This window comes from Tachypleus tridentatus, chromosome 2 (assembly GCF_004210375.1).
Source record: "Tachypleus tridentatus isolate NWPU-2018 chromosome 2, ASM421037v1, whole genome shotgun sequence".
NCBI classification, from domain to species: Eukaryota; Metazoa; Arthropoda; class Merostomata; order Xiphosura; family Limulidae; genus Tachypleus; species Tachypleus tridentatus.
In genome coordinates, this window is record NC_134826.1 from 140483663 (window position 1) to 140505275 (window position 21613).

At 37.5% G+C, this 21613-nt stretch overlaps 2 protein-coding genes across 12 annotated transcripts in view; one reads left to right on the forward strand and one right to left on the reverse strand.

The window, feature by feature from the left end:
• LOC143236969 (uncharacterized) overlaps positions 1-8341 on the reverse strand; it is a 136509-nt gene extending 128168 nt beyond the window's left edge. The window contains exon 1 of the mRNA XM_076475716.1: positions 8127-8341. The gene's annotated coding sequence lies outside the window, so the exon portion shown is untranslated. The remainder of the gene's footprint in view (positions 1-8126) is intronic.
• Positions 1-21613, forward strand: part of LOC143245244 (band 7 protein AGAP004871-like) — a 555064-nt gene that overhangs the window by 494487 nt on the left and 38964 nt on the right. The window lies entirely within an intron of this gene.

The window sequence follows — 21613 nt, forward strand, 5'->3', positions numbered from 1 at the left end:
CACCAAGGAGTATAATAGTCACTAGTCATACTGCAGTGCCACCAAGAAGTATCATAGTCAGTAGTCATACCATAGTGCCACCAAGAAGTATAATAGTCAGTAGTCATACTGCTGTGCTACCAAGAAGAATCATAGTCAGTAGTCATACCATAGTGCCACCAAGGAGTTTAACAGTCACTAGTCATACTGCAGTGCCACCAAGAAGTATAATAGTCAGTAGTCATACAGCTGTGCTACCAAGAAGTATCATAGTCAGTAGTCATACCGCAATGCCACCAAGGAGTATAATAGTCACTAGTCATACTATAGTGCCACCAAGGAGTATAATAGTCAGTAGTCATACCATAGTGCCACCAAGGAGTATAATAGTCAGTAGTCATACTGCAGTGCCACCAAGAAGTATAATAGTCAGTAGTCATACCATAGTGCCACCAAGGAGTATAATAGTCACTAGTCATACCATAGTGCCACCAAGGAGTATAATAGTCACTAGTCATACTGCAGTGCCACCAAGGAGTATAATAGTCAGTAGTCATACTGCTGTGCTACCAAGGAGTATAATAGTCACTACTCATACCGCAATGCCACCAAGGAGTATAATAGTCAGTAGTCATACTGCTGTGCTACCAAGGAGTATAATAGTCAGTAGTCATACTGCTGTGCCACCAAGGAGTATAATAGTCACTAGTCATACTGCAGTGCCACCAAGAAAATATAATAGTCAGTAGTCATACCATAGTGCCACCAAGGAGTATAATAGTCACTAGTCATACTGCAGTACCACCAAGAAGTATAATAGTCAGTAGTCATACCATAGTGCCACCAAGGAGTATAATAGTCAGTAGTCATACTATAGTGCCACCAAGGGTATAATAGTCACTAGTCATACTGCAGTGCCACCAAGAAGTATAGTAGTCAGTAGTCATACCATAGTGCCACCAAGGAGTATAATAGTCAGTAGTCATACTATAGTGCCACCAAGGAGTACAACAGTCAGTAGTCATACTGCTGTGCTACCAAGAAGTATCATAGTCAGTAGTCATACCGCAATGCCACCAAGGAGTATAATAGTCAGTAGTCATACTATAGTGCCACCAAGGAGTATAATAGTCACTAGTCATACTGCAGTGCCACCAAGAGTATAATAGTCACTAGTCATACTGCAGTACCACCAAGAAGTATAATAGTCAGTAGTCATACCATAGTGCCACCAAAAAGTATAATAGTCACTAGTCATACTGCAGTACCACCAAGAAGTATAATAGTCACTAGTCATACTGCTGTGCTACCAAGAAGCATAATAGTCACTAGTCATACTGCTGTGCTACCAAGAGTATCATAGTCAGTAGTCATACCGCAATGCCACCAAGGGTATAATAGTCAGTAGTCATACTGCAGTACCACCAAGAAGTATAATAGTCAGTAGTCATACCATAGTGCCACCAAGGAGTATAATAGTCAGTAGTCATACCATAGTGCCACCAAAGAGTATAACAGTCACTAGTCATACTGCAGTGCCACCAAGGAGTATAATAGTCACTAGTCATACTGCTGTGCTACCAAGGAGTATAATAGTCACTAGTCATACTGCAGTGCCACCAAGGAGTAAAATAGTCACTAGTCATAGTGCAGTGCCACCAAGAAGTATAATAGTCAGTAGTCATACCATAGTGCCACCAAGGAGTATAATAGTCACTAGTCATACTGCAGTACCACCAAGAAGTATCATAGTCAGTAGTCATACCATAGTGCCACCAAGGAGTATAATAGTCACTAGTCATACTGCAGTGCCACCAAGAAGTATCATAGTCAGTAGTCATACCATAGTGCCACCAAGAAGTATAATAGTCAGTAGTCATACTGCTGTGCTACCAAGAAGAATCATAGTCAGTAGTCATACCATAGTGCCACCAAGGAGTTTAACAGTCACTAGTCATACTGCAGTGCCACCAAGAAGTATAATAGTCAGTAGTCATACAGCTGTGCTACCAAGAAGTATCATAGTCAGTAGTCATACCGCAATGCCACCAAAGAGTATAATAGTCACTAGTCATACTATAGTGCCACCAAGGAGTATAATAGTCAGTAGTCATACCATAGTGCCACCAAGGGTATAATAGTCACTAGTCATACTGCAGTGCCACCAAAAGTATAATAGTCACTAGTCATACCATAGTGCCACCAAGGAGTTTAATAGTCACCAGTCATACTGCAGTACCACCAAGAAGTATAATAGTCAGTAGTCATACCATAGTGCCACCAAGGAGTATAATAGTCAGTAGTCATACTATAGTGCCACCAAGGGTATAATAGTCACTAGTCATACTGCAGTGCCACCAAGAAGTATAATAGTCACTAGTCATATTGCAGTACCACCAAGAAGTATAATAGTCAGTAGTCATACCATAGTGCCACCAAGGGTATAATAGTCAGTAGTCATACTATAGTGCCACCAAGGAGTATAATAGTCACTAGTCATACTGCAGTGCCACCAAGAAGTATAATAGTCACTAGTCATACTGCAGCACCACCAAGAAGTATAATAGTCACTAGTCATACTGCTGTGCTACCAAGAAGTATCATAGTCAGTAGTCATACCGCAATGCCACCAAGGAGTATAATAGTCAGTAGTCATACTATAGTGCCACCAAGGAGTATAATAGTCACTAGTCATACTGCAGTGCCACCAAGAAGTATAATAGTCACTAGTCATACTGCAGTACCACCAAGAAGTATAATAGTCAGTAGTCATACCATAGTGCCACCAAAAAGTATAATAGTCACTAGTCATACTGCAGTACCACCAAGAAGTATAATATTCAGTAGTCATACCATAGTGCCACCAAGGAGTATAATAGTCAGTAGTCATACCATAGTGCCACCAAGGGTATAATAGTCACTAGTCATACTGCAGTGCCACCAAGAAGTATAATAGTCACTAGTCATACTGCTGTGCTACCAAGAAGTATCATAGTCAGTAGTCATACCGCAATGCCACCAAGGAGTATAATAGTCAGTAGTCATACCATAGTGCCACCAAGGAGTATAATAGTCAGTAGTCATACCATAGTGCCACCAAGGAGTATAATAGTCACTAGTCATACTGCAGTGCCACCAAGAAGTATAATAGTCACTAGTCATACTGCTGTGCTACCAAGAAGTATCATAGTCAGTAGTCATACCGCAATGCCACCAAGGAGTATAATAGTCACTAGTCATACTGCAGTACCACCAAGAAGTATAATAGTCAGTAGTCATACCATAGTGCCACCAAGGAGTATAATAGTCAGTAGTCATACCATATTGCCACCAAGGAGTATAATAGTCACTAGTCATACTGCAGTGCCACCAAGAAGTATAATAGTCACTAGTCATACTGCTGTGCTACCAAGAAGTATCATAGTCAGTAGTCATACCGCAATGCCACCAAGGAGTATAATAATCAGTAGTCATACTATAGTGCCACCAAGGAGTATAATAGTCACTAGTCATACTGCAGTGCCACCAAGAAGTATAATAGTCACTAGTCATACTGCAGTACCACCAAGAAGTATAATAGTCAGTAGTCATACCATAGTGCCACCAAGGAGTATAATAGTCACTAGTCATACTGCAGTACCACCAAGAAGTATAATAGTCACTAGTCATACTGCTGTGCTACCAAGAAGTATCATAGTCACTAGTCATACTGCAGTGCCACCAAGGAGTATAATAGTCACTATTCATACTGCAGTACCACCAAGAAGTATAATAGTCAGTAGTCATACCATAGTGCCACCAAGGAGTATAATAGTCAGTAGTCATACCATAGTGCCACCAAGGAGAATAACAGTCAGTAGTCATACTGCAGTGCCACCAAGGAGTATAATAGTCACTAGTCATACTGCAGTGCTACCAAGAAGTATCATAGTCAGTAGTCATACCATAGTGCCACCAAGAAGTATAATAGTCATTAGTCATACTGCAGTGCCACCAAGAAGTATAATAGTCACTAGTCATACTGCAGTGCCACCAAGAAGTATAATAGTCACTAGTCATACTGCAGTACCACCAAGAAGTATAATAGTCACTAGTCATACCGCAGTACCACCAAGAAGTATAATAGTCAGTCGTCATACCATAGTACCACCAAGGAGTATAATAGTCACTAGTCATACTGCAGTGCCACCAAGAAGTATAATAGTCAGTAGTCATACCGCAGTGCCACCAAGGAGTATAATAGTCACTTGTCATACTGCAGTGCCACCAAGAAGTATAATAGTCAGTAGTCATACCATAGTGCCACCAAGGAGTATAATAGTCACTAGTCATACTGCAGTGCCACCAAGGAGTATAATAGTCAGTGGTCATACCATTGTGCTACCAAGGATTATAATAGTCAGTGGTCATACTGCAGTGCCACCTGGAATCATAAACAAAGATAGAGTCCGATCTTAGGTTAAAATGCCATTGAAAACTTTTTAATGGAACCATATTCTAAGCGTAAGAAGTACTGTTCATGTTGAAAATACAGTGGATATGCCATTAGCTAAGCTGGCTCTTACCAATTTACTAACCACTCCTGCGGCTCAGCGGTAATTCTGAGGGCTTATAACGCAAAATATCAGGTTTCAATATTCACGATGGACACAGCACAGATAATTTATCGGATAGATTCACGCTCAGTAACAAACAAACAAAGAATATTTCCCCAAATTCTACCAAATTAAGAGTCACTATTGGAAAAAAAGGAAGTTGTAAACTTAATTAAAATAATTTAATAACTACCGTATTTCCCGCGTCGACATATATTTTAACTTAGAATAAGTCTCGAACATTTACCCCGAGTCTTCCAGGCCAAAGGTTACGTTACTCATAGGCCTAAACCTAAGCCTAAAGGAAGCATTTCGATTCGAAACAGTAACCCAAGCACATCTATATGACCCAGAATGAAATGTATAAATTACTTAGTATTAAATAACAAATAAATAAACAAGAACAGGTCACCGTACATATGGTACTGTAATATTCAGCACTCTCTTTTAACTCCCCAGACTTACAGTAACGTTATTACTGGTACTAATACAGATATTCCAGAGGTAATATAAGATACACATTTTCATAGGTAAATATGATAAGCATATAACTCACAAGAATGAGAAGTGGGCAAAAGGGTTTATATACCAAAGTCACTAAACAATCAATGAAACATCTTGGTAAGATTGGTGGAAGTTCTGCTACCTTATTATTATGTTTATCTTCTTTTTTTCAAACTTTAGCGAATCAAAATGAGGCTGCGTCTTCGCGCCGAGATATACGGTAGTCTTACCCTCTCTAATGATTGTATTTGTTTGTTTTCAAGATAAGTGCAAAGCTACACAATGGGCTGTCGTGCCCTGCCCGCCAGAAGTATCAAAACCAGGTTTCTAGCGTTGTAAGACCACAGACATACCGTTGTGCCACCAAGGAGGTATTGTGATTGTAAATTATATTTTTATTCTAAGACACTAATTTTGGGTCCAGCATGGCCAGTTGGTCAAGGCACTCGACTTGTAATCTGAGGGTCTCAGGTTCGAATTCTCGTCACACCAAACATGCTCGCCCTTTCAGCTGTGAGGGCGATATAATGTGACGGTCAATCCTACTATTCGTTGGTAAAAGAGTAGCCCATGAGTTGGCGGTGGGTGGTGATGACTAGCTGCCTCCCCCTAGTCTTACACTGCTAAATTAGGGACGGCTAGCGAAGATAGCCCTCGAGTAGCTTTGTACGAAATTCAAAAACAAAAAAACAAAACAAGTTTATTTCAACGGGTTGATTATAAAGTTAGTGCGATTCTTGTAACAAAATCTCAAAGATGAATAATGTAAAATACACCAACGAAATATTTAACCTGCATGCATAAATAATGAAGAAACTTACATCTTACAGTTCCTGGAAATGACACTAGGGGGTGCAGTCTAACAACTGTTCAGTGATGCTGTTATCACTTTATATTACTTTGTCCATAATGATAACGGTATTGGACATTACAGGTCCAAATATGTATATAGAATTGACTCGAACCTCTGTGCCAACAACATCGTTTTGTTGACGTATGGTTGCTATAGCAACTCAATAACCAAAATTAAGCAGGGTAAGATGACAGGACCGGATTTGAAATAGCTTTATTGGTCCGGCGGTAGAATATCCGGAGTACTCCATTGGTATTACAGTTGTTCTGATGACAACATGATTCACTGTTACACACGTAACGTGGTATGTTACTGCACTCTTGACCATTAGAAATGTTAGCTATGGATAATAACAGATGTGCGTTTTATCCTGCTGTTACCCTGCTAAGTTTATATAGTTTTTCATTATTAGTTGTATGGGTTAGAATAGTGCTTTCTAATATGAAAGAAAAACATGATACAATAGCGTTATGTGTGCGATTGTAAATTGTTTTTTGTCTTCATCGGTAAACTCTGTGTGCAGGAATGGTCAAGGTACTCAATGGGTATAATATAAATATTCACGCTAGAGAAAACAACAATGATAGAGAGTTTTACTTTGAAATATAAATACACTCAGTGTCATTTGTTTCTCTACCCAACCAGCCCACAAAACAAGGAACTAAATCATAAGTCATATACCATACCCAACCAGCCCACAAAACAAGGAACTAAATCACAAATCATATACCAAACCAGAAAGTGACCAGCCATCAAATGTTTGTCTTCTTTCTTCATGTTTTCAATCTGAATAACTATACAACTACTTTATAACTAACTCCAGTTTAAACCTAAGTTGTTGTTGTTGTTTTTTACCAGAACTTGGTGTTTCATTAAAAATCTAAATACAAGGTGAAACAATATTGAATGAAATGAAGGAGTGGCCCCTATATTATAAATAAAGTGAAGGAGTAGCCCCTATATCATGTATGAAGTGAAGGAGTGGGCCCTATATTATGAATGAAGTGAAGGAGTGACCCCTATATTGTGAATGAAGTGAAGGAGCGGCCACTATATTATGAATGAAGTGAAGGAGTGGCCCCTATATTATGAATGAAGTGAAGGAGCGGCCACTATATTATGAATGAAGTGAAGGAGTGCCCCCTATATTATTAATGAAGTGAAGGAGTAGCCCCTATATTATGTATGAAGTGAAGGAGTGGGCCCTATATTATGAATGAAGTGAAGGAGTGACCTATATTGTGAATGAAGTGCCACTATATTATGAATGAAGTGAAGGGTGGCCCTATATTATGAATGAAGTGAAGGAGCGGCCACTATATTATGAATGAAGTGAAGGGCGGGATGAAGTGAAAGTGGCCCCTATATTATGAATGAAAGAGTGCCTATATTATGTATGAAGTGAAGGAGTGGGCCTATATTATGAATGAAGTGAAGGAGTGACCCTATATTGTGAATGAAGTGAAGGAGCAGCCACTATATTATGAATGAAGTGAAGGAGTGGCCCCTATATTATGAAGAAGTGAAGGAGCGGCCCTATATTATGAATGAAGTGAAGGAATGAAGTGAAGGGTCCTATATTATGAATAGTGAAGGAGTATCCCTATATTATGTATGAAGTGAAGGAGTGGGCCCTATATTATGAATGAAGTGAAGGAGTGGTCCCTATATTATAAATGAAGTGAAGGAGCGGCCACTATATTATGAATGAAGTGAAGGAGTGGAAAACGTTCAGTAAACATAACATTAAGGTTTATTACACACATTCATAGAATATATTAGATTTCAATCAAGGGAACACGTGTCACAAAACAAATAATAAAAACATTTTGTAAATGTGAAATGATATTGGGATGCCAGTGCCAAGAGGAATGTGAAGGCAAATAAAGAAATGATACAACTATTCGTAGGTCGTCCGTACATGAGATCCAATATTAACATTTACTCTTACATCGTAAAATGCATACTTGTCTTTAATGTGGATGCACGTGGAAATTACATACTCCTGACCGTTGGCATGCAGTTTGTTATGGTCGTGTCAGGGTTCACATCAATGTAATATAACAAAACACCTGGGACTTACGTAGAAGGAAAAGCAAGTGGAATCAGAACATGTCTTCATTATCACAGACCCTTTTGTTATTTGTATTGTTTTAATTGTTATTAAAGATGCCTTGTTTGTTTTTTCAACGTACCTTGGAACACGTGAGAGGTTGAAGCAGTAAGAACGGCATTTTCTGTAATGGTGTAGGCACGGTCAGGCGTCCCGTAAACTGGTTTACCATCTTCTATTCGAATGGCTCTATTGTCACAGATTCCTTCTGTTATTCCGATACCTATCTGCTCGCCACTAATACCAACACTCTGAAGAAGATCTGCAGAACCTACAGAAAGAAATAAAATGATTGTTTTGTATTATGAAATTAAACTATCGATTTGTATTCTAAAACTGGTTGATAATTCTCTTTGTTAACCTGAAGATGACCTAAAAAGGTCGAAACGTTGTTCTGTATTTTATTTCAATTAAACTTTTAATACCCATACCAGTCGTCTTTATAATACATTTTTACTTCTAGTGGGGGTCCGGCATGGTCATGCGTGTTAAGCTGTTCGACTCGTAATCCGAGGGTTGCGGGTTCGGATCCCGGTCGCACCAAATATGCTCGCCCCTTTCAGCCGTGGGTGCGTTATAATGTGACGGTCAATCCCACTATTCGTTGGTGACTAGTCATCTTCTATCTAGTTATTCACTGCTAAATTACGGACGCCTAACGCATGTAATCCTCACGTAGCTTTGCGCGATATTCAAACCAAAATCTTAGAAACTATGTTTACACAACGATCAATACCATATAAATATAAAAAAACGACATCTCTCAGTATTCTTAATTTGTGGAGTTTAAAGATTCACTTAAGACAAGAGAATCGTTTACAGATTACTTGGTTATCGATTCCTTCATGTCGCGGATTTAAGGTTATGTGAGGCCTAGAGTATAATAATTTTGTTGGTCCTTCATCCTATGTAATTTAACATAGAATAAAATGTCCCTGCAGCTAAGTCTCCTTTAGTTTCTACCTTAATATGCCACTGATGTAAAAACCAAAAAAATAACATTTCTAATATTCAGATGTCTTCGTGGAAGCGGGAACACTCTCGAACCAGAACGTGTCAACACCTTTGACTTAAGCATTGAACGTCCTTGTACTCAAATAGAATCCTTCGACACACACCCCTCCAAAAAAACGACAACATCGCAATGAAACTGAACTATCTCCTACAACTGTTAACAAAAAGACAGGCAAAGGCTTGAAGCTGACCAAGCCTCTCATACCAACATTAAACGAGCGTACTTATTACATCTCGAAATTAGCGAGCTATTTTTTTCAAAAGATGGACGAAGAAACAGAATTCAATTCAGTTTCGTTCGACCACATACCAGTCAGGTTTTACACCTAACAGACCGTCGTGTCGATGGTATACATTAGCATGCAAAATGAAGACTTAGTCGATTTATGGCAAGTGAGACAACTTTGTGTGAAACTTAGTCTCGTGGAAACATCGATACAGAGAAGTTGTTAAGACTGTTTGTTTGTTATATCTCAGGCAAAACTATTCTGAGGTTATCTATGATAAACTGCCCCTAATTTAGAAGTGATAATCTAACAGGAAGGCAGCTAGCCAGTACTACCTACTTCCATCTCTACTTTTCACCGGGGCCGGCATGGCCAAGTGGTTAAGGTGTCAGACTCGCACCAAACATGCTCGCCCTTTCAGCCGTGGGGGCGTTATAATGTTTCGATCAATCCCACTATTCGTTGGTAAAAGAGTAGCCCAAGAGTTGGCGGTGGGTGGTGATGACTAGCTGCCTTCCCTCTAGTCTTAAACTGCTAAATTAGGGACGGCTAGCGCAGATAGCCCTCGTGTAGCTTTGCGCGAAATTAAAAAAAAGGTGTTAGACTCGCAATCTGAGGGTCACGGGTTCAAATCTCCGTCACAGCAAACATGCTCGCCCTTTCAATCGTTGGTAAAGGAGTATCCAAAGAATTAGCGGTAGGTGGTGACGACTAGTTGCCTTCCCTCTATAGTTTTACATTGCTAAATTAGGGACGGCTAGCGCAGTAGCCCTTGTGTAGCTTTGCGCGAAATTCATAACAAAAAACGATACCCTTCATCAACAAAAAAATGGAAGTAACCATCACGGGGGAGAGCATTATCGGTGACGAGATTCGAACCCTCGTATTGAACGCCATAAACACCAGGCCATGGTAGGCCTCATTACTAAGAAGTAGGAACTTCAGATATAAACACGATATTCATTTTGGGTGACTAACTGATTCGTCATTTTCAAAAGATGGTAATGAACTTCCACACTGTTTTTCAACCGAGAACTTTCATATAAACATTACTATCAAAACTAGTGACGTTCCGTTGTATTATCCCAATGTTCTTTATTTTATGTTACTGTTATTTTTGCTTTATTAGCATTTAATCAGATGTGGCAAACTTTTATATAAGAAATAATAAGTTGTATGTTATAGCGTGACTTACGAACAAGGAGTGCTTCGAAAACGAAACGTAACAATAAATACAGTGTTGAGATGTAATATGTCAGTCAAGTTTCTAAAACAGTAACTTATTAACTATTATATAAAGCTTACTTGCTTTAACTTCTGAATGTCTTTGATTGTATTTTTTATATTATGATTGTCTGTGACACTTGGATATCCACAGTGGCTCAACGCATAAGTTTTAAAGCTAATAACGCTAAAACAACAACAGGTGGGCACAGCAAAGATAGCCCACTGTATAAACTTATGTTTGTTAAACAAACAAACAAAACGCTTGGATTTCTTTTTCTGTTTGTCACGCGAACATGAACTGCGTACAGCTGAGATTTTTGTTAATAAAATTCCCACATGATGGAAAAATCGTAACGAAACATACAAACTTCGCTTCATATATAAAAATAGTGGGTATTTTACGTACGGTTTTTTTAGATGTTCTGTGTTCGCCCTATCATCTAACCCAGTAACAAGCGATAAACGGAATGAAGGATTAGGCTTCACATTTATGTTTTTAATATTTCAAACACCTTCTCGATAAAATAACTCAATAAAAATACAAACAGCGTCAATATTATATATTTTTGAAATTCCGTACAAATATAATATGAGTAAAAGACATCAGAAAACACCACAAATACTCTCTACCACTCAGGGAAAACTCGTAAACCGAATGATAGATGGGGCTTTACAATTTTTTAGTCTTTTATTTAAAAAAATATATGGATAATATAACAAAAACTTTATTCTAAGCAATAATCAAATATCGCATGTTTTGAAAACGTTCATGATCGTTAACTATTTGAAATAGATAAGCTACATAAACGTGTAGTACATTTTATGATAACATAAAGCTGTTAAATGTTTCGTAAATCTGATACATAGGATGTACAATATCACTGTCCTTTAGAATAGATACTGTCTTTTGTTCTTACCCTAAAATGTGTTTATTCAATGTGATAAATAAGTCTGTATGTTTTTATTTTTCTCACATCCTCCACACGTCACTCTTCCCGTCCACTGAATGTGAAACATGTGTACAGGATCCTGGTACTGTGTTAAATTAACATGTGGTATAAAAAAAATGGTACTAAGTACATTATTAAAATATTTTCTAGCACATGATTATAAACGAAGCATAAGGAACCTCATTTTTCATTCGCATTTATTAAGACAAAAAATAACTGTTCTCTAAATAACAGTACAAATAATAAAAAACAATCTAACAGCCTGTGTATTTTGCTTTATTAGTATTATTTCAGACTCAACAGAAATTCTGCTCAGAGCTTTTCCTTTTATTTCTTGACGTAGATGACGAGATAGGACTTGTTGTTAAAACTATATTAGGGATAATTTACACAATAATCACACTTTTTTTATTAGCGGCAATAACGTGCATTATATATTGGTGACGTTGATTATATGATTACGTATATCCACGTGCAAACACGAGGTACAAAATAAGTGTAAATACAAAAATCAATAATGCCTTTCATTTATTAGTTTATATATATATATAAGGTAAAGTGAAAGGACAAAACATAAACTATCTTAAGGAACTTAACAACTCTACCTTTTGAAAGTGTAGACAGTTTGGCCTAGCTTGCTTGCGTGGCATTTTAATTTGGAATAGATAGCAAGACAAAGGTTAAAACTCTTAAATTGTTTGTTTAGATTTTCGCGCAAAGCTACACGAGGGCTATCTGCACTAACCCTCCCTAATTTAGTAGTGAAAGACTGGAGGGAAACCAGCTAATAATTACCTCCCACAACCAACTCCTGGGCGACTCTTTTACTAACGAATAATGAAATTGATCGTCACTTTAGAAGGACCCCAGGGCTGAAAGGACGAGCATATTTGGTGTGACGGAGGTTCGAACCCTCAGATTAAATACAAGGTCCGATATATAATAACTCAGGCACAAACTCTAACACTATTCAAATACCTAACTTATTTTATATCACTTTATTGGTGATTGAAAAGGACCTAAAGACCCGATTAGCTGTTGAACATGAACCCCAAAGTAATGAAGTTCATATTTACTTGAGTATTAAAACTATTATTGTAAAGACACGCAGTGCAAAAATATGTTACAAAACATGAACATGACTAAACAGCGCCTATTGTTGTTATATTATTACTTTATTTACACATACATAGATGATTGGAGTTGGTGAGTCGAATCTTGCAAATCTCTTTCATAAATCCGTGAGGCAGATCTGAGAAATAAAAACCAAAGAGTGTGGCTTAATGGTCAGTGAAAAGAAACGTAAATCGAATTGTCTGTAATTCTCTTCCCGTTGCTACAAAATCGTGTTTAAAAATATATACAGTTAGCGTTTGTAGTCTTTGCTGAGCTTTGTACAAATATAATCAAAACAATTAAACAAAAATTGTGAATTATTTAAATAAATTATATAGGTGCAGAGATATATACCATATCTATCTAATTCAAAGCTAGTGTCGTTGTTGTTTTTTTATAAACGTTCTCGAAGAACTGAACATGGTAAAATACGTTTACAGGCGTATAAGTAAAACGTCATATTTATTCACCAGAGGTACTTTTACTGATAATAAAGGCTGGTTTTGATTATCTTTAAACGAAATGTATTCTGTTTGAATCATTTAGACATGCATTGCCTTGCAACTTTTTTCTTCTTACCAGGACGAGATACATCAAGTTAAGTTTAGGCCTAGCGAATGCATATTTGTGAAACACCAAATGAATAAACAAATAAATTAAACCACTATTTGTTACTAATGGAGAAAATTCAACTTTACCAATATTCTATAAATAAACGATCTTTGTATGGCTTCAGATAATAAAAGGTTTTATTAAACTGTACTTCTGTTTTCGAACAAGGGTACTCGTTACGACTATATTATTGACACCTCCACAGCAGCGAAATATATACCATTAGTGTGACCGCTTCCGTTACTATGTTTGAAAATAATAATAATAAAATCAGATAAATATGCACTCAAACAACGCAGAAAGATTGCTTCATGTGTTATTTTATCTAAAGGACAGGTGGAAAGTTCAAGAAAGAAACTTTTGTTGACTAGTATATCCGCCAGGGGACTAAATGAAAAACTTTTGTTTTAAGTTAAGCTATCTATTAAGTTTTTTAGCAGCGGCATGTCGGCTCGTAGTTTGTTTGTTTTGTTTGAATTTCGGACAAAGCTACTCGCAGGGCTATCTGCGCTACCCGTTCCTAATTTAGCAGTGTAAGATTAAAGGAAATACAACTAGTCATTACCACCCACTTCCAACTCTTGGGCTACTCTTTTACCAACGAATAGTAGGATTGACCGTCACAATATAACGCCCTCACGACTGAAAGGGAAAGAACATGTTTGGTGTGACCCGCGACCCTCAGAACGAATCGACCCTCAGATTACGAATCGAACGGCTTACCCCACCTGGCCATGCCAAACCTTCACAACACGGCTCTAACCACCTTGGCATGCCAAGCCTTCACAGCACGGTTCTAACCACCTTGCCATGCCAAGCCTTCACAGCACGGCTCTAAATTTATCAAATTCAAACGTTTAGCTCATAGTTTCGTCATCTCTTGACCGATTTGAAATCTAATTACAGTCTCGGACTCGGAAGGTCAAACCTTTTTGACTGATATAATTGGCTAAGCCAAGATCTCGTAGGTTATTTTACTCTAATCCTGTCTAAAATATTTTGGATTTCAGGGTAGGCTGGTAAATATCCTGATGAGTAAGAAAATGAAATCGGATAAACGCACGCCCCACACTTGGTACTGCTGACCCACAAAAAAAATTATAAAGAGAAAAAAGGATAAAATATATTAATTTACCCTAAGCCTACCTAACAGAATGTACTGTCGTAAGTTGTAAATATCAGGCTGAGCCTGTTGAGCAGAAACAGTCCCTAATAAAAATTGTTTGTATGTTAAAATAATGATAATAATTTGATTGAAGTTTTGAAGTGCCCTGATGAAATACAAAATCTGACACGCCAGTATCGTGTTAAGTATCAATATTGGTTCAAATGTACTCAACAAGTAGTAAGTAAATTAATAACATTCTGATAAAATTCGAAATACTGACGAAAATGCGGAATTCGTACAAAACGCCCTAAAAATTATAATTGCTTTTCTAAACATTAGTTTAAGCTCACTTTTAAGCAGTTTAACTATATGAGGGCAGTGTTTTATTTTCACATTATTAATTATTATAATAATCTGTTTATCTCCTTTTTAAGGTGAGGTGTTTCAATAAAAAACTTAGTTTTTAAGAAAATTCACTGCAACTCACTCAGTACCCTCTGACTTTCTCACTAAAAATATAATGAAACTTGTATGGTACTAAAACTTGAGAAAACGAAATTAATTTTTTTATAATTCTGTTTGTATATTTTTGTTTTATCCTCACAAGCACACACTACGCCACCCTAAAAGGGAACAAAACATTGAACCTCCTATGCAATTAAATTAGCAAATTTTAGTTCACAAAACCACCACCAGTGCATTTCCATTAATCCATGGCTCTCTGTAGTATTTTTTTTCTCTTTTGTTTTCTTTTTTCCTTCGCCATTGTCACTTTCTATTTCCATGGAGGTCAAAGTTCGTCCACCCGCTGATGCAATCGTAATATTCTACCAATAAACTCAAACCTGACTCGCGCCAAATCAGAGTGTAATTAGTTTGTGTGTGGGATAAAAAGATACAAATGTTTCTGAACATCTCTGGTGCTTTCTCAAATATTTGCAAAAGAACCTTAAACCAAAGGCCCGGCATGGCCAAGCGTGTTAAGGCGTGCGACTCGTAATCCGATGGTCGCAGGTTCGCATCCCCGTCTCGCCAAACATGGTCGCCCTTTCAGCCGTGAGGGGCGTTATAATGTTACGCTCAATCCCACTATTCGCTGGTAAAAGAGTAGCCCAAGAGTTGGCGGTGTGTGGCGATGACTAGCTGCCTTCCCTCTAATCTCACACTACTAAATTAGGGACAAAAACAAACTTAAACCAAAACTTTTACCACACACATTTATATTACCAAAACTGCTTGGGCAACAGACTGTAGGTAAATACGAAATAGTTTTCCATGTTCTTTCAACGCTTGTTCGTCACTCAAATCATGTACCTAATTAGCTGGTACCTAATTGAAAAGGCGAACATATTCAGTGACAGGTTTCCATCCTGCGGCTCGAAGATTGCGAGTCGAGCCCTCTAATCACCAGACCCTTAAGTGTTTTAACAATAACACTATTAACAAAATTTTTACTTTTTCTTGTTCCTGGGCAGAAAGTGTTATTTCCCAATTGCTTATGCCTAAAGTAAATGGAAAAGACCTATTTTTCTCTTTATACTTTACTTTTGTGACCTAGAGCGTTTTACGAAAACATGATGGGAGACTATATTTGGGGCTGATATGTGAAAGTGATTTACATTTCCGTTGCAAATCTCGAAAAACTACTCACTTCTAAACATTTTTGTATAACTTTAGTATAAATACATGTAAATCTTGATTCATATGTTGTTTTATTCAGACCTTATGTAAATAAAATGTACTAATTTGCTGATTTTACATAGAAAATAGATTAATTTCATTATCTAGGTCACAAAAGCAAAGTTTGAAGGGAACAATGGTCATTTTCTGTACTCTTACAACATAAGCAATTAAGAAATAACGCATACTATCCAGGAACAAAATTTGTGTTACATAGTGTAATGCTTACGAAAACGAAACGTTTTTCTAACTGGGTTGGCTTTATTAATATAGTCGTGTTTCTGATTGGTGCTTTTCTCTTCAAGACCAGCAGATATTCATCTGTCATTAGTTTACTTTGCAGTATTTAGTTTACTTTGCAATTCTAGGCTTAGATTCTGTTGAGTCGTCTCTAAAAGGTTTTCTCGCTAAAAGCTTAAGTTTGTTTTCTTTTGTTGATGGCATGGCCAATCGTGTTAAGGCGTGAGACTCGTAATCTGAGAGGCGCGGGTTCGCATCCCCGTCGTGCTAAACATGCTCGCCTTTTCAGCCGTGGCGGCGTTATAATGTTACGGTGGCGGTGGGTGATGGTGATGACTAGCTGCCTTCCCTCTAGTCCTACATTGCTAAATTAGGGACGGCTAGCGCAGATAGCCCTCGAGTAGCTTTGTGCGAAATTCTAAACAAACAAACTTTTGTTGACATGAAACAATATATTTGAATTAAACAAACGGAAGATTCACACACTTATTGAAAATATAAAACCATTTTTCAAGGAGCTAAAAACTTATTATGTTTTCCACAGCTCATTGGATTAACTTACTTTATTACATTACAGGAATTAAAACGTAATGTTTTCTCAAAATAATCACGAAGTGGAATTTTATAAACTTAACAGTTTGATTCACTAAGCCTAAATAGTGCTTAAAGGGGTGGATGCAAGGGTGAGGAGTGAATTGATAATTTGAAGCATCATAGAAAACGTACTAAGCTGTCTCTTTTGCAGTTCCATGGATTCTTTTGGGTCAATGACCGCGCTTGGGCAAATGTCAAGTACTTGAAGATGGGTAGGGATGTTTAAAAAAGTTCACAAATGATTTAATTACATCAACAGACTTACGCACGCGGCTTTCTTAACCCTATTTTTGAGCATACTGCATTTCACTTTCCAGTTATGGACAAACATTTTCTCTCGTTTCACGAAAATTCTCTTTAGTTTTCGTAAAGTTCTCTATTTGATTTTAATCAGTTTCTTTTATAATAGCTTTATTTAAAAATTTATTGTTACATATAAATCATTGTAAGCGAAGTCGTTTCAGATGCTCCAGAAAAACTGTGATATGTACGTACACTGCTGGCCAAAATTTTAAGGCCAATGAACATAAAGAAAAATATGCATTTTACGTTGTTAGACTTAACCACTTATTTGAGTAGAGCTTCGAAAGATAAAAATAAGAAAAGGGAAAATAAAAATAAAAAACATTTTAGCATTTAATACGGAAAAATGTGAACACAATGAAACTAGCCTAAATACTAGCTGGTCAAATGTTTAAGACCATACTGAAACGAACCATTAATCGGTAAACACGTAACGAAATTTAGTCGTTTGTGTTCAAGCATTAGCGTTGTCAACATCTCCCACTGACATCTCCTGTGTTATATTGGGTAAAAACATGACAAAGGCTAAAAGGTTGACAGAGCTTGAACGTGACAGAATTGTCGAGCTGCAAAAGCAAGGTCTCTCTCAACGTGTCATCACTGGTGAGACTGGGTGTAGTAAAACTGCTGTTGTAAATTTATTAAAAGACCCTGAGGGATACGGAACGAGAATTTTACGTGGTCGGCAAATAATATTTCCCCGGCGTTGAGCAGGAGGATTCGACCAGCCGATCGTCGAACCAGGTTAAGGCCCTTACGGACGCAGAATGCAGCTCAAGAACTATAAGACGGCATCTACGAGAGAAAGGCTTTAAAAGTCGTAAACGTCTTCAAAGGCCACGCTTTCTTACACACCACGAAACAGCTCGGTTAAAATTTGCTGAAAAGCACCAAACATGGGACGTAGAAAAGTTGAAGAAGGTTTTGTTCTCTGATGAGAAAAAAAATAACCTGGATGGTCCAGATGGCTTCCAACGTTATTGGCACGATAAGGATATTCCACCAGAGACATTTTCTACACGACACAGTGGAGGAGGTTCCATCATGATCTGGGTGCTTTCTCCTTTCCATGGAACAATGGAGCTTCAGGTTATACAGGGGTCTCAAACAGCAGCTGGCTAGATTGGCATGTTAGAGAGAGCATCCTTGTTGACTGAAGGCCCTCGTTTGTGTGGAAATGACGGGATCTTTCATCAGGACAATGCTGCAATCCACAACGTCCGCAGGACAAAGGACTTTTTTCATGGCGAATAACGTGATTCTTTTGGATCATCCAGCGTGTTCGCCCGAACTGAACCCCATTAAAAATGTTTGGGGGTGGATGGAAAGGGAAGTCTATAGAAATGGACATCAATTCCAAACAGTGCATGATCTTCGTGAAGCCATCTTCACCACTTGGAATAACATTCCAGCCAGCCTTCTGCAAGTGCTTATATCACCATGACAAAGCGAATGTTTGCAATTATTCGCAATGACGACCGTGCAACTCACTACTGAGACCTCTTGTTCAGCATTTCCTACCTTGTTTAGGACTTCTTTTTGGTATGGTCTTAAACTTTTGACCAGTTAGTATTTAGGCTAATTTCATTGTGTTCACATTTTCCCTATTAAATGGTAAAAAGTTTTTTATTTTTATTTTCCCTTTTCTTATTTTCATCTTTCGAAGCTCTACTCAAATAAGTGGTTGAGTCTAACAACGCAAAATGCACGTTTTTTCTTTATGCTCATTGGCCTTAAGATTTTGACCAGCAGTGTATACCGGATATTTTTTACCTCCTTTTTTTATATGAGAATTACGTTTATACAGTTTGTGTGCTCTTTTCGCATGGGCTCATGGTCGAGAAACTCGCTGAGATTGTCATGTTCTCGTTTCTTCCTTTCTTTGTTCTCCATGATAGATGGTGCCTACTCTGCTTGAGAAGATACTGCAGTAAAACATAGGATCTGGACTGTAATATCCTTTCCCGGCCGAATTGGTACTGTCTACATTTAACAGCTGACCAACGCTGTAAGAAAACAAATGTTCTGAGACGATGCTGTCAATTTAACAATGAAACCCGTTGAACTCATGTGTGTTTATTAGTTAGGCTGTACTAGAAGGTCATTATGTTGAGTTCAAGAGATGTAGATCTCAAGCAGTGGATCTAAACATAATTAAGTGGTAGAAACCACTGTCTTTTTGGGTGCGTTAAGTGCGTGCGCTGTATTATTTTTTTATTTGTTGAATAACAAAGGTTATAACCATTTCTATAAAATTTATCTGATCTAATTATTCACAAACACACACTTGGAAAGCTTAACCTATCATTTTCAGGACTACTTTCCTTATTTCTGCGAATCTACCGTTACTTACTGGTTTTACTTGAAAGTATGTGTGTGTGTGTGTTTTTTCTGATAGCAAAGCCACATTGGGCTATCTGCTCAGCCCACCGAGGGGAATCGAACCCCTGATTTTAGCGTTGTATTACTTGAAAGTACCACAAAAACATAGTTATTGCATTCAAACGTCAACTAGGCTGCCCTTTGACCGAATAATCTAAAATAATCAACGAATATTTGCCTTACAAAATAATATCTTGTAACACCTATGAAAGAAGTAATTTTACAGAAAAAACTAACACAAACATTTGTTATTACACAACCATGTTAAAATAACATGTCACCTCCACCACGATATTAAGAAATTCCATTAAAACCCTCTTTATGAAAATGAAAAATTCGATAAAGACTGGAGCTTGAACATGGTATAAACTATAAAATATGCCAACATGCACCCACTAGAATACAATAAAGTTCCATCTTAACTTAGTTTTATGTACTTGTTTGTTTGTTTTGAATTTCGCGCAAAGCTACACGAGGGCTATCTGCGCTAGCCGTCCCTAATTTACCAGTGTAAGACTAGAGGAAAGGCAGCTGGTCATCACCACCCACCGCCAACTCTTGGGTTACTCTTTTACCAACGCATAGTTAGATTGACCGTCACAATATAACGCCTTCGCGGCTGAAATGGCGAGAACATGTTAGGTGAGACGGGGATTCGAACCCGCGACCCTCAGATTATGAGTCGAGTGCCTAGACATGCCGGACCCAACTTAGTTTTGCGGTTTGAATAAAACGTCTTTATATGACTCGTTAATCTATAAAAAAATATACTACACTCAGAGCTGTTCTCTTAAATCATTAGATTTAAGTATTTGTATGTATAACTAAAACAAAAGCACACTACAAACGGAATATGTTTTCTTGAACGATTCCTTGATATTGTACAGAAATAATATGGAAAAAGCCCGACATGACCAGGTGATTAAGGCGCTCGACTAGCAATCCGAGGATCGCGGGTTCGAATCTCCGTCACGCCATACATGTTCGCCCTTTCAGCCATGTGGGCGTTCTAATGTGACGGTCAATCCAACTCTTCGTTGGTAAAAAAGTAGTCCAAGAGTTGGCGGTGGGTGGTGATGAATAACTGCTTTCCCTCTAGTCTTACATTGCTAAATTAGGAACGGCTAGCGCAGATAGCCCTCTTGTAGCTTTGAGCGAATTTCAAAAACAAACAAAACACTTGGAGAATATTTGTATCAGTCTTTTTACAGCATTTGTTAACGCGCTGTATTAGCCTTAAACAACATATTATATAGTGTTGAAAAAAGTGGTTAAAATCGGGATGGAGCAGGGAATCTGGTTTCCAGCTGAGAAGAGATGAAACAATATTATAAGATAATTTGAGGTTTGTGGAGGGAATAAATTAGAACATACAATAATATTGGATAATTTTAAGTTTGTAGAGGAACGAAAATGAGGGTAAACAACATTATCGGACAATTTTAAAGTTTGTGAAGAAATTAAATGAGGATAAACAGTAACATAGGGCAATTCAAAGAAGAACTAAAATGAGGATAAACAATAATATAGGGTAATTCAAAGAGGAACTAAAATGAGGACAAACAGTAATATAGGGTAATTCAAAAAGGAACTAAAATGAGGATAAACAGTAATATAGGGCAATTCAAAGAGGAACTAAAATGAGGATAAACAGTAATATAGGGCAATTCAAAGAGGAACTAAAATGAGGATAAACAGTAATATAGGGCAATTCAAAGAGGAACCAAAATGAGGATAAACAGTAATATAGAGCAATTCAAAGATGAACTAAAATAAGGATAAAAAGTAATATAGGGCAATTCAAAGAGGAACTGAAATGAGGATAAACAATAGTATTGGGTAACTCAAAAAGGAACTAAAATGAGGATAAACAGTAATATTGGGTAAATCAAAGAGGAACTAAAATGAGGATAAACAGTAATATTGGGTAAATCAAAGAGGGACTAAAATGGATAAACAGTAATATAGGGCAATTCAAGAGGAACTAAAATGAATGATAAACAGTAATATAGGGCAATTCAAGAGGAATAAAATGAGGATAAAACAGTAATATAGAGACAGATTCAAAAGAGGGCTAAGTAGGATAAACAGTAATATAGAACAATTCAAAGTTCAG